Source organism: Zingiber officinale, chromosome 8B (assembly GCF_018446385.1).
Source record: "Zingiber officinale cultivar Zhangliang chromosome 8B, Zo_v1.1, whole genome shotgun sequence".
In the NCBI taxonomy this organism is placed as follows: Eukaryota; Viridiplantae; Streptophyta; class Magnoliopsida; order Zingiberales; family Zingiberaceae; genus Zingiber; species Zingiber officinale.
This window is the reverse complement of record NC_056001.1, coordinates 58,779,438-58,792,850: the sequence shown is the minus strand read 5'-3', so window position 1 is coordinate 58,792,850 and position 13,413 is coordinate 58,779,438.

Sequence of the window (13,413 nt, the reverse complement as noted above, 5' to 3'; positions counted from 1 at the left end):
TAGATATTCAGCTTCTGGCTGTCACAACCACGCAGTTAATAATAGTAACCACAAACTATAGTACTCTGACTCGAAATCCACCCTACTCGACTACACTCGTAAAGCTCAAATCCGACGAAACTCACCTCTTCTGCCGTCCAGGCAGGCATGTAGTAAAAACATATCGAATAGAACATCCATGAATATCAAAAGAAAAACATACGATGTCCAAGTATCCAAATAACCAAGTACACACATAAGCAAATAAAAACCAAACCAAATAGTAAATAAACCCTCGAGGTCTGCAGGGATCTAGCACTACGTGCAGTGAGGACTAGCGACTGGAACTCCCTCCGGACAGCATCGACCTGAAAATAACAACAATGGAGGCGAGGTGAGTCCAACACTCAGCAGGTACAATTGATATGCAAAGTAAAGAAATAACACCTAGCACTAATCATGCGTACAGTCTCCTGATAAAAATACAGATAAATGCAAACCGAAGTAAACAGGAGAGAATCTGTACAAACCAGGACCCGGTATAAGGACAAACAGTCTGAAAGGTATAGGAGACCTGTATGCATGTCAAACATGGTATCCAAACAATATGCAGCATATAAATGCAGCAATCACAAACACAAGCAATAATTGCATCATGCATATGATGCCAATGTCATGGTCACCCCTAACGCCAGTCAGCCAACTCATAACATAAGTGGAACCGAATGGGTAGAGCTGTGACAACCGTGCACTCTGCATCACTACCCCTGATGAGTGACCGAGTGGACGGGATGCTGTCGGAGTACATACGTACTCCTACCCCAAATCATAAATGGGGGAGCGCAATGCTCTCATCTCCCGGTACGCTATGACGGGGAGGAATCTCTAACGTGCTACACGCTGCGTCACACTACCCATGAGCGGATCAACGGAGCACCGGAAGAGTCAAACTGACGTGCTACTACTCTGTGAGCGTCACAACGGAGCACCGAACAGTGATGAAAACTGGAAAAGTGCTCGACAATAATGGAGCAATCTCTCACACAGCATGCAATCATGCGAATGGTGCATGTCACTAAGCATGGTAATATGCTAAATCAATCTCTGGACATATGATAATGTGCACCAAAGTAAATAAATCATATCAAGGTATACTGATCACATAAGGTATCAAACCTAGGTCCTGACATGGTAAAACATGGTTATATCACTACCCATGAGCATGTGAAATCAGATAAGTATCAATACGAGATGCAAACAAACAATCAATCAAGCAGGCAACATGTATCGGGCAGTGATTAACCGAACAAATGAGAAAACACAATTAATGCAAATTGTTAATTTCATTACTAAGCATATCAAAGACAATAAGTCAAAAGTACCCGCCTCCGAAAATAGAAAGGTCCAATCTGACTCCGAGATACTCGTCTCGCGTCAAGGTCCTGTGTTAAATCGCACAGTTTAGCTAATTTAATTATAAACAAATAGCTAAACTAATTTCTAATCCACTGACCAGTTAGGGTTAGTTTCATTAACCCCAACTACACCGTTATACAACTTATAAACCTAAATCAATAATTATTGCTAACACAACTAGCAATAATCTAACACAAAGATCAAAACCATAAACCTTACCTCAAATCAACCGCTGCTGGAAGTCACAAAGTTGTTGCCCAATTAGGATTGTTTACAGCCAGCAAAGATAATTTGCTGCCGGAACAAAACGAACAAACCAAAACAGTAATTAATCCACATTCTTATACATACAGAATTTCCAACCAAGCTACAACAAGGGCAATCCATTTTCCTACATCTTACCTAGGTTGACACCCATTGCAGAAGCCAGTAGATACCGAAAGGAGTGGCTGTCCAACCACAGCACAACCCCATAGCAAGTTCTAATGCACCTCACGATCACAATTGCAGCCTTGACTGCAAACCCACAGCATAAAACTTCACCTCACGGCTGAGATCACTGCTGGATATAAAAATGCGACAGGAAGGGTCGCTGCCAGAAATCAGAAACACCCCTCAAAGCACATAAACCCCACCAATCCGTGACCTAGAGTGGCAGCAAGGAGAGGGTCAAGATCAAGAGTAGAGATTACTGTCAAACAATAACCTAATTCCGACCAAACTTACCTCCAAGATCAAATAGGGCATGCGGCTGGAGACTAGGGCAGAAGCAAGGAAATCTGCTGTGTCGCGAGCCCAAAGAGGAGAAGGAGTCGCGATGACCGATTCTCGCCCAAGCGTCGCCGGCGTTAAAGCACAAGGATGGTGGCGTCGACAAGGCACAGGGGTGGCAGTCGGCGCTAGGGCTCGGCTGGATCCGCGTCGGTGAAGGGAAGAAGGCGTCGGCTAGGGTACAACCCGCGGAATCGAGAGTAAGGTGGCGGCGGCGCAATGAAGGAAATGAAGAAGAGAAGAGTCGGCCTTCCGTTTTGTACACTCGGAAAGGAGCAACCACCGCCGGCGGTTAGGGCAAGGAAGAAGAGAAGAAAACGCACGAGGAGAAGAGGCTCGGGCGCAAGGCTTCGACGAGGAGAAAATAAAAATATAAAGAAAAAGAAAAGGAAAAAGGAAAAGAAAATAAAACTTTTCCTTATTAAAACTGGGTAGCCTAAACAGGCTTTTCCGGGCCCCATCTTGATCCCCGTTAACTCGTCCATACGAGCTCCGAAAAATTCCCGAAAAATTTCTAAAAATTTCGGAAAATTCCCTTATTAATATTCACCTATTTTCCGGTATTTTACATTCTCCCCCACTAATAAAAATTTGGTCCCCAAATTTCCTTTCTACCATCAGCAAGTACTAACAACAGATATAAAAAGTATAAATGCTGAACGGTAAACAAAATCACATATCTCAAGTGAAAAGATGGGGATATCGAGCTCGGATAGTATTCTCGAGCTCCCAAGTAGCCTCCTCGTCCGAATGATGCTGTCATCCGACTTTAACCAGCCGAATAGTCTTGTTTCGTAACTGACGTTCTTTCCGGTCTAAAATCCATACCGGAACCTCCTCATAGGTGACGTCAGGCTGAAAGGAGAACTGAGATTATCTATCAACACATGTATCAGATCGGGTACATATCTCCTCAGCGTAGATACGTGGAATACGGCGTGAACGCCTGCCAAGGACGGCAATAGTGCCAACCGATAAGCTACTGCTCCAATCCTTTCCGAGATCTGGAAAGGTCCAATTTATCGCGGAGCTAGCTTACCTCTGAGGCCAATCTCTTCACCCCTTTCGTGGGTGAAACTCGTAGAAATACCTGGTCGCAAATGGAGAACTCTAAGGGTCTCCGACTCCGGTCAGCATAACACTTCTGGCAGTCTTATGCCTCTGACATCCTCTGCTGATAATATGGACCACTTTGCCTCACGTTGAGCTCCATGAGGTCTCAACAACTGGGTCTCTCGGATTCTCTTCCTGATCGACGACTGAGCAACCATCGTAACAAGAATACCCTGCCCTGTCTGTCCCTGCTCCTCAATGTCTAACTCAGAGAAATCCTGAATCAAATCTGTGACCACAACTCGGTGGTAAGCTAAAGTCCCTCTGGACCTCTAGCTAAGTGCATCGGCAACTACATTAGCTTTTCCCCGGTGATAGCTAATGGTACAATCATAATCCTTCAGGAACTCCATCTATGTCCTCGGTCAAAGATTAAGTTCCTTCTGAGTGAACAGATATTTGAGACTTCGATGGTCAGTGAGAATCTCAATGTAATATCATACAGGTACTGCCGCCAAATTTTCAGGGCAAAAATAATAGCGGCCAACTCCAGATCATGAACTGAGTATTTTCTTCTCAGGCTCCCTCAACTATCGAGAATCATATAAGAACGCTCTACCGTTCTACCTCAGAACAGCACCCATACCCTGTAGAGACGTGTCGGTGTAGAGGACAAATTCATCCTCTTCCGAAGGTAAAAACCAAAAATCAAAGCCGACACTAGTCTCCGCTTCAGCTCCTTGCAATCCTCAGTCCAAGTAAACTTCACGCCTTTCATGGTCATGCGTGAAAGTAGCATAACTATGCGAAATAAACCCTCGACGAAAGGTCTGTAATATCCTGCCAGTCCCAAGGACTGCGGATCTCCTGCACTGATTTCGGCTGCTCCCAATGGTAACAACCTCTATCTCCTGTGGAACCACGGTACACTCCTACTAGTGACCGTGTGTCCCAAACATCATAACAAAAGACAATCCAAACCAGCACTACTGATAATCACATATAGATGTTCTCATCGAATCATCTCTAGATCTATGCAAAGGTAGTGTACGTGACTCACCTCGGATCCGTAATAGATCACAACATCGTCCACAAAGTTAATGGAAACCTATCCAAACATCCTCGACATACCAGGATCATCGAGTCCCTGAAAACATCTAAGGCACTGTAAGCCTATATGGCAAAAACCAAGACACATAATGTCCGTATCACAGACATTCCTATCCATAAGATCTCTGACAATAAGTCTGAAATATGATCACCAACGATAAAAATCACCTAAGCATAGATCCTCCAGTGTGAGAGCAACGCTCCATCACAGAAAATACCACATATGGGGAGCAACGCTCTACCACAAGAAATCCTCAATATGTAGGAGTAACACTCCACTACAAATAATCCATAACATGTATCTGCAATAGATATGAGAGCAATGCTCCGCTACAAGCAATCCGAAATATGTATATGTGGGAGCTCCGCTCCACCACAAATGATCCATAAGTGTCCAAGGCACCTAACTATCCAACTAAAGGCTGCACGAGATCACTCGACCACATATCACTGTGGGCAGCCAAAGGTATAAACAACCTAGTAAACAAATCAAATCCATAGTCAACTCTATCATCATCCTAGTGGGTTGGTCACCCACTAATAGGAGAATTAGTTGACAGGATTATACAACCAATAACATAATGTAGACACTCAGCATTCTCCATTCAACATAGGTAGAATCATCATGATGCTACCCACCATACACCTGGCACACATGCACACACAACATATGTATGATCGACATAATTCTCCAATTAGTACACACCAAACATACTCACAACATAGACATAAATCATCGTGCTACCTCCAACAATGCATACCGAACCCGTGTGCATATATCAACATAGGTATAATCGACAATACACCTCAAACAACCTCACATGGCATATATATACCTATGCCAAGAGTATAACCAACATATACTTCCAATAAAGCATACTAAACCCAGGTGCACTCACATATCAAACATAATAAAAAAGATACCTCAGATACCACACCAAACACATATGTACATATCACAACTCGGATTAAATCAACAAAATGCCTCCATCAAAACACCACCGATGTACTTATACTACATCTCGGATTTAATCAACAAGATATCTTCAATAATACCTCCAGATACATACATCCAACTACATATCTATGATCCACAAGGAACCTTCAAACCATATCAGAACATGGATACATATACTACTTGCAAATGGACAGTCTACCACAGGACTCCTACAACCCAAAACAATCATGATATACATACAAAATCAGCATACCAGCTCAATCAAAGAGACCAACCCTATGCTACCAACACTCATGGGTTACCGGTATATCTAAACAAAATTCATGCATATGTATCAAGCATGAATACATCAATCAAAGGCAACCCAAAATAAAGCAGCCTAATCATCTAGTAACAACCCTGCTCTAGGTTCAAAGGAACTGGTATCGGACAAGAAAAATATACACACCGTGGTATAACATTGTCAGTCAATGTCATACACTACCAAGACTATATCCAATGGGAAAAATTTTATCATCATAAATCCAAATGTACTCTCCCAGTTTACACTAGTAACGATTGTATCCCATAAGTGTTAAGCAATTAGCTCTACACTTCCTTACACCAGCGGGGTCACATATCCCAACGCACCCTCTAAGTTATCCCACCAGGTATATACAGTCCACGGTCAAAGTCTTCATGGAATAGAATACATCGATCCATTATAAACTATCCAAGCTGAAAATGATTTCTGACTAAATCAGTCCTTCCCACGTCAATACAAAACATGTACTCAAAGGTGCTCTAGATACATAACTAAGCACAAATAACCTAAAGGTTCGAACCTCTAAAAATAGAGTATGGCAATCCTCTACTGATCAACCAACAAAACTAAATCATTCATCTACTAACTAATCAAGAATACCTTAATCCTCCACAAGCAACTAAGGTATATCCAACCACATAATATCATATGTATAAATGTGTACGACCCAAAAGAAAAAGTCAGAATTCAAGAACATCAAGACACTTTCATTTTTATCCTCAAAAATATTAGCCCACATAATATCAGATGAATCAGTCTCTACTCCCCATAAGAGCAAGTTAGCATTCAAAACATCAAATCATTATTTATCAACATAGTCCAATATCAGAGGAAGTAAACATCAATTTTATCATCCTGTTAACTAACCACAACTAACCAGATTTATTAAAATCTCATAGGCACTCTAAACCATAAACTCTCTAGCACCCGATTTATAATCTGATCACCAACTATAAACATCAAACCTGTGAATATCATACATGACACTCACTATGTCACCATCAACAACAACCCAAATAATAGATCATCAAAATAGTTATCCACTAATAGATCATCAAACAACCACAGAACATTTACTCTCATAAATTATTAGAAATCAACACATCACATTATCTGATCTCCCAATATCCTTCAACCTTAAATCATTCTCAACAATGATCAAACATGATAACTCTCCAATGACCAATTTTCATCGTATCGGATACCCTAATATCCAAAAGATACGAGTATAAAAACTCTACTGGCTAAGTCCACAGGAATATATAGGTATCATCCATTACCCAGCTAACAATATCAGAGGTTGGTATGTGCCTCCATCTCCTACTAGTAGTAATAGAAGCTAAAACTACTGATGGTATGATATGAAAAATCACCAGAGACTATAATCCTTGATCTCTATTAAGGTTAATCATGCTCAATGGCTAACCTATCACACGTAATGTGTGTTACAACAACCAGACAAGTACTAAAGATAAAGTGCTAATACATGTCATAACTATCATAAAATAAACATCATACCTATATGCCGTCTGGAGATGTTCCATCGCTGTCCAGTCCCCAACTTCTGACCTCAAAATTCTGAATGAGAAAATCGTCGGAAATCCATATAAATCTGAAACGGAAGTCCGAAACATAATCATAACGGAAATCCGTACAAACCGAAATAGACATCCAAAAATCCAGAACACCAAAAGCAGGTATCCATAACCCTGCTCTGATACTAATAAATTGGTATCAGTTAAATCTCAAAATCCAACACACGGAAACCAACCAAGTATCACCAAACTTTGGCGCTCTGATACCAAATAAATTGGTATCAGGTTATCGTAAATATCCAAAATACAAAGACAACGATCGTAAAACTGCCCTCTGATACCAAATAAATAGGTATCAGAATAAATCTCGAAAATCCAAAACACATAGCAAGTATCGTATACCTGCTCTGATACCACTAAATTGGTATCAGATAAATCTCGAAAATTCGAAACCCGAAGGTCAACAAGTATCGCCAACTTGGCTCTGATACCACTAAATTGTCACGCCCCAGAGGAGTCCCTGTCCGAGAAAATTTCGGCAACATCTCCCCTGTACGGTGGACAATCTGAAACTTTTCTACATCCTCACATACCTCAGCCACAGGCGGCTAGAATAATAACAATAAATAAAAATAATCACCACGCAGTTTATATAGATATTCAGCCTCTGGCTGTCACAACCACGCAGTTAATAATAGTAACCACAAACTATAGTACTCTGACTCGAAATCCACCCTACTCAACTACACTCGTAAAGTTAAAATCCGATGAAACTCACCTCTTCTGCCGTCCAGGCAGGCATGTAGTAAAAACATATCGAATAGAACATCCATGAATATCAAAAGAAAAACATACGATGTCCAAGTATCCAAATAACCAAGTACACACATAAGCAAATAAAAACCAAACCAAATAGTAAATAAACCCTCGAGGTCTGCAGGGATCTAGCACTCGTGCGGTGAGGACTAGCGATGGAACTCCCTCGGACAGCATCGACACGAAAATAACAACAATGGAGGCGAGGTGAGTCCAACACTCAGCAGTACAATTGATATGCAAAGTAAAGAAATAACACCTAGCACTAATCATGCGTTCTCTCGATAAAAATCGAGATAAATGCAAACCGAAGTAAGCAGGAGAGAATCATGCAAACCGGGACCGGTATAAGGACAAACGATGCAGAAAGGTATAGGAGACACATGCATGTCAAACATGGTATCCAAACAATATGCAACATATAAATGCAGCAATCACAAACACAAGCAATAAATGCATCATGCATATGATGCCAATGTCATGGTCACGGCGTCGATGACCGACTCATAACATAAGTGGAAGAATGGGTAGAGGCTGTGACAACCGTGCACTCTGCATCACTACCACGATGAGTGACCGGATGCTGTCGGAGTACATACGTACTCCTACCCCAAATCATAAATGGGGGCGCTTAATGCTCTCCCCGATACGCTATGACGGGGAGGAATCTCTAACGTGCTACACTGCGTCACACTACCCATGGGCGGAGCACCGGAAGAGTCAAACTGACGTGCTACCACGCTGTGTCACGCTACCCATGAGCGTCACAACGGAGCACCGAACAGTGATGAAAACTGGCAAAGTGCTCGACAATAATGGAGCAATCTCTCACACAGCATGCAATCATGCGAATGGTGCATGTCACTAAGCATGGTAATATGCTAAATCAATCTCTGGACATATGATAATGTGCACCAAAGTAAATAAATCATATCAAGGTATACTGATCAATTAAGGTATCAAACCTAGGTCCTGACATGGTAAAACATGGTTATATCACTACCCATGAGCATGTGAAATCAGATAGGTATCAATACGAGATGCAAACAAACAATCAATCAAGCAGGCAACATGTATCGGGCAGTGATTAACCGAACAAATGAGAAAACACAATTAATGCAAATTGTTAATTTCATTACTAAGCATATCAAAGACAATAAGTCAAAAGTACCCGCCTCCAAAATAAATCGAGCTAAACGACCTCTGTGATGAAGTACTCGTCCCGCGTCAAGCTAATTTAATTATAAACAAATAGCTAAACTAATTTCTAATCCACTGACCAGTTAGGGTTAGTTTCATTAACCCCAACTACACCGTTATACAACTTATAAACCTAAATCAATAATTATTGCTAACACAACTAGCAATAATCTAACACAAAGATCAAAACCATAAACCTTACCTCAAATCAACCGCTGCTGGAAGTCACAAAGTTGTTGCCCAATTAGGATTGTTTACAGCCAGCAAAGATAATTTGCTGCCGGAACAAAACGAACAAACCAAAACAGTAATTAATCCACATTCTTATACATACAGAATTTCCAACCAAGCTACAACAAGGGCAATCCATTTTCCTACATCTTACCTAGGTTGACACCCATTGCAGAAGCCAGTAGATACCGAAAGGAGTGGCTGTCCAACCACAGCACAACCCCATAGCAAGTTATAATGCACCTCACGATCACAATTGCAGCCTTGACTGCAAACCCACAGCATAAAACTTCACCTCACGGCTGAGATCACTGCTGGATATAAAAATGCGACAGGAAGGGTCGCTGCCAGAAATCAGAAACACCCCTCAAAGAACATAAACCCCACCAATCCGTGACCTAGAGTGGCAGCAAGGAGAGGGTCAAGATCAAGAGTAGAGATTACTGTCAAACAATAACCTAATTCCGACCAAACTTACCTCCAAGATCAAATAGGGCATGCGGCTGGAGACTAGGGCAGAAGCAAGGAAATCGGCTGTGTCGCGAGCCCAAAGAGGAAAAGGAGTCGCGATGACCGATTCTCGCTCAAGCGTCGCCGGCGTTAAAGCACAAGGATGGTGGCGTCGACAAGGCACAGGGGTGGCAGCCGGCGCTAGGGCTCGGCTGGATCCGCGTCGGTGAAGGGAAGAAGGCGTCGACTAGGGTACAACCCGCGGAATCGAGAGTAAGGTGGCGGCGGCGCAATGAAGGAAATGAAGAAGAGAAGAGTTGGCCTTCCGTTTTGTACACTCGGAAAGAAGCAACCACCGCCGGCGGTTAGGGCAAGGAAGAAGAGAAGAAAACGCACGAGGAGAAGAGGCTCGGGCGCAAGGCTTCGACGAGGAGAAAATAAAAATATAAAGAAAAAGAAAAGGAAAAAGGAAAAGAAAATAAAACTTTTCCTTATTAAAACTGGGTAGCCTAAACAGGCTTTTCCGGGCCCCATCTTGATCCCCGTTAACTCGTCCGTACGAGCTCCGAAAAATTCCCAAAAAATTTCCAAAAATTTCGGAAAATTCCCTTATTAATATTCACCTATTTTCCGATATTTTACAGATCTCGCAGTGGCATCCTAGCGGCATCAGTCGATTAGTCACCAGCCACCAAAAGGACCTCGGTCGGGAGCCCCTTCACACCAGGAGACTAAACCATATGTCGTACAGTAGGTGGGGGCCGCTCGTCCAGGAAGCAAGAGGTGGGCACCAATGTTTTACAATTTCCATCAGTCAAACACGCACAACACCAGGGACTGTTATGACCTGGCAGCTAATAGGCCAATTCCACGAGTATATCATCGTCGTTCGCCGCCTCCAGTTCAGCGTCATCGAAGCCGATCTGCAGAACGAAGGAAGGAAAGGACCTAGCCATGCCACCATCATAGGGATCGAATCCCTACCCGAGCACCTTCCAAACGGACCAGACCGTCCGCAAGGGAAGAAGAGAACCGGAGTAATGACGCTGGAGGGGAGATAGGAATGATCGTCGACGGGCTAACTGGCGGAGATTCTAACCGAGCAAGGAAGTCGCATGCTTGGCGGCTCGAGATACACTCTATTGGCTGCAGCAAGGAAAAAGATGAGAGAACCGAGATTAATTTCGGCCCTAGGGATATGAAGGGAGTAGAGATCTCCCATGACGATGCATTAATCATCCGAGCGGTAATCTCCAACTATACAGTCCATTGAACTTTTATTGATACAGGGACCTCGGTAAATATCATATACAGAAAGGCCTTCGATCAATTGTAAATTGATCAGAGTCAACTACTGCCCATGTTAACACCACTCTACAACTTCACGAGCAACGAAGTATTGTCGATCGACCAAATCAAGTTGGTCATCTCACTCGGAGAAGAAGCGAACAAGGGCTACTAATTTCATAGTGGTAGATGCGCCCTCGGCCTACAACGTTATTTTGGGTCAATTGACACTCAATGAGTTCCAAGCGGTGGTGTCTACCTACTGTCAGAAGATCAAATTCCTGATGGGCGACAATGTAGGCGAAGTCAAAGGAGATTAGTTGGTCGCTCGGTGTTGCTACATTGAGATGGTCAGAACGGAAGCAAGATCCGCTCGGAAGACCCCTCGCCTAGAGGTGAATGCCATTATTGAGAACCCCCCCCCCCCACTCTTATCTATGAAAAAAAGAAGAAGTTCAGATCCATGCACCCTGATCGTCCAGAAGCAATTACCTTTATTGCTGTCGATCTGGAGGATGAGAGAAAGATAAAACTGGTAGCTTGCCTCAGACAGAATCATGATGTGTTCGCTTGGACGACACACGAGCTTCCCAGTATTTCGCCGAGTGTGCTCAGCGTAAGTTACACGTCCGACCGGAAGCACAGCTCGTGAAGCAGAAGAAAAAGGACTTCAACACTGAATAAAACTTAGTCATCTTAGCGGAGATAGAAAAATTTCTAAAGGCCAGTCACATACGAGAGGTACAGTTTTCGAGCTGGCTTGCAAATATCGTATTGGTCCCTAAGATAAACAACAAATGAAGGGTCTGTATAGACTTTCGCGACATCAATAAAGCATGTTCGAAGGATTTCTATCTGCTACCTTAGATAGACCAGATGGTGGACTCTACAGCTGGCTGCGAGTTGATCTGTATGCTCGACGCTTACCAAGGTTATCACCAAGTGTCGCTCGCCCAAGAAGATCAAGAAAAGGTCAGCTTTATCATAACTGACGGAACATTCTACTACAATGTCATGTCATTCAGACTAAAGAACGTCGGTGCCACCTACCAGAGGCTCATGAACAAGATGTTCCGGAAGCAGATCAGCCGAAACATAGAGGTATATGTCGACGACATACTCATAAAATCTCCAAAAGCTATTGATCTTTGCACAGACATCAAGGAGACCTGTCAAACTCTGAGGGCTTATGGAATAAAGCTAAATTCGAACAAGTGCCTGTTCGGCACCAAAAACGTTTGATTCCTGGGATATATAGTCACCGAGCGGGGGATTGAGGTAAATCCAAGGAAGGTCAAGGCTCTACAAGATATGACGCCACCACGCAACTTGAAGGAAGCCCAATGGCTAATCAGGCGTATTACTGCTCTATCCAGATTTATATCCACGCAACTTGAAGCAAATGGGCCTTCACTATGGTACAGTATTAAGTACATCTTAAAGTTCCTATGAGACAGACAAATAGTCATTGTATAAGGCGTTGCCACCAAGAGATCTAGAGGTCAACTCCTGATAGCGAAAAACTTGTCAGGTTCTTGCCCTCCCCATGTAATGATCGTTGTTCAAAACTCATTAAGGAAAAAAAATACTCGTGATTTACCTCTCTACAAATAATTATGGGATAGATCGTGTGGAGCGTCCGGATTCAGCGTAGTGTATGACTTTTTGCCACCAAGTACACATTGAAAATCCCTATGAACTTAAGGTTCGAAATATAGAGAGTAAAAAATTCGCTTTCACATTTGAACAACTGGGATCGTTGGGTCATTTCTAAATTTATCCACATGACCGGTGTAATCTGTCACCTTTAAAATTAATCGGATCATAAGACTTAAATATCTAGATTAAAAGAGAGAGAGAGAGAGAAAAAACAAGCAAAGTAAGTTCATGAGTAGAGCTGGCACGATCTCTTATGGGAGTTAGGGGTTAACATGAGGAAGGGAAGGAAAGTTGATTTGGTTTGATTTTGGATGGATAAAAAAAATATTTTAAAAATGATCAAATTGGTCTGAGAGGGTGATTAAAAAGGAACTTAGGTAAAAAAAAATTCCCAATTAAAAGGAAGAAAAAGAAACAAAAAAAAAAAACTATTAAACTACTCATGGGGTGTATCACTATTCAGTTAAACTAAAAAATTAATTAAATTGATTTATTTTAAAATTTTGATTCTGTCAATTCAAAATTTTAGTTTTTATTTTTAAAAATATAAAATAATTCAGTTTGATTTCAATTTTCAAATTAAAAAATTTGGTTAACCGAATTATTAAAAAAATTCATCGACGGATGCAGGGAGAGAAGGGGGG